General features: G+C 38.6%; 1 non-coding gene across 1 annotated transcript; it reads left to right on the top strand.

Annotated features, from left to right (window-relative positions):
* Window positions 1-968: 968 nt before the first annotated feature.
* LOC139886787 (small nucleolar RNA R71) lies at window positions 969-1,075 on the top strand. The gene has a single exon (XR_011772653.1). It is a non-coding gene; the product is annotated as a small nucleolar RNA R71 (small nucleolar RNA).
* Window positions 1,076-1,703: the final 628 nt, after the last annotated feature.

Raw genomic sequence — 1,703 nt, 5'->3', positions numbered from 1 at the left:
CTTTTCTTGGAAACGGAATGGGTGGTCTGTATGGTGCCACCACTGGCTTTACATACTCGGGTGGTGGTGGTGGTGTAATTTCTTCATTGTTACTCACATCGAAAACCTTCCCATCTTCTGGAGCTGGTTTTTCAGAATTTGTTGACACCATATTAACATTCTCATTCCGAGGATTTACTTCAGTATTACTCGGTAGCTTTCCTTGTTCCCTCTCACTCATCATGCTAGCAAGAGTACCTACGTGTTTTTCTAGATTCAAAATGGAAGCTTATTGAGTTCTTAATGACTGATCAAACCTCTCATTTGTTTGGGTTTGAGATGTAATAAATTGTGTTTGAGATTCCATTAGCTTTGCCATCATTTCTTCCAGATTTGGCTTCTTCTCTTCGGTTTGTTGTGATGGTTTATACAAGCTAGGTCTTTGTTGATTGAAAGTGTTGTTTTGAGTTGGTTGGTTATTCGGACCTTGTTGGTTGTACGAGTTATTGTTGGGTCCATTTGGATTGTAAAGAATGTTTTAATTTCGATTAAAGTTCGGCCTTGGCGGTTGATAATTATTCTGATAATTATTTCCCTGCCTTTGGTTTTATGTAGGAAACATTCTCATGTTGTTCCATAGTTTGCTCAATGTGACAATCTTTCGTTAAGTGTGGTCCACCGCATTGCTCACAACTGATTCGTATTGTGTGAATATCTTTAGTCATCTTTTCCATTGTCTCTCGAAAGCATCTATTTTTGCGAAAACGGAATCAAAGTCATGGCTAGAATCGGCTCTAGCCGCTTTAGATGAACGAAAAATATCTTTTTCCCGATGCCTCTCATGTGAGTGGGATGCTGTGTTATCAATAATTTTGTGAGCTTCGGTTGCGGTTTTCTTCATAATGGAACCACCAGCTGCTGTGTCGATGTCTTTTCGTGTAGCAACGTCGCATCCTTGGTAGAATATTTGTACTATTTGATAAGTATCTAAACCGTGCTGAGGACATCCTCTCAACAACTTTCTGAATCTTTTTCACGCCTCATATAATGTTTCATTTGACTTTTGCGTGAACGTAACAATTTCTCCTTGAAGTCTCATAGCTTTAGATGCCGGAAAGAATTGTTTAAGAAATTTTTCAACTAAGACATCCCATGTGTCAATCGCCCCTTCAGGTAACGATTTTAACCAATCTTTGGCTTCTCCCTTTAAAGTCCAGGGAAATAACATGAGATGTATCTGTTCATCCTCCACTTCTCGGATTTTAAATAGAGTACAAATCCTATTAAAGGTACGAAGATGTTCGTTTGGATCTTCTTTTGGCGTACCACTATATTGGCATTGATTAGTTACCAGGTATAGGATTTGTCCTTTGATTTCATAATCTGGCGCATTAATGTCTGGCTTAATAATGGCGTGACCTTTGACCGTGCATGTGGATCTCATTCGGTCTTCCATACTTAGAGGTTCCGTTACTTCCATAATTGAATTTGTTAAATACGAATCACTAGAGGATTCTGATTTAACGGTTTGTGGTTCAGGAGGAATAATTAGTGGTTCAGGATATTGGAATTGTTCTTGAATATCCTCCGGGTTCTCGATAGTGAAATCGGGTTCAAAAAATGGATTATCGGAAATTTGAATTGGAGTACTTGTTCGACTAGATGACGATTCTAAAGAAAAATCAACGGCGACAATATTAGCTAGATGTCTTGATCGAGTTACA

The sequence above is a fragment of the Rutidosis leptorrhynchoides genome, chromosome 1 (genome assembly GCF_046630445.1).
Source record: "Rutidosis leptorrhynchoides isolate AG116_Rl617_1_P2 chromosome 1, CSIRO_AGI_Rlap_v1, whole genome shotgun sequence".
Taxonomy (NCBI): Eukaryota; Viridiplantae; Streptophyta; class Magnoliopsida; order Asterales; family Asteraceae; genus Rutidosis; species Rutidosis leptorrhynchoides.
Note: the sequence above shows the minus strand (reverse complement) of the source record. Positions and strands in the feature narration are given on the sequence as shown.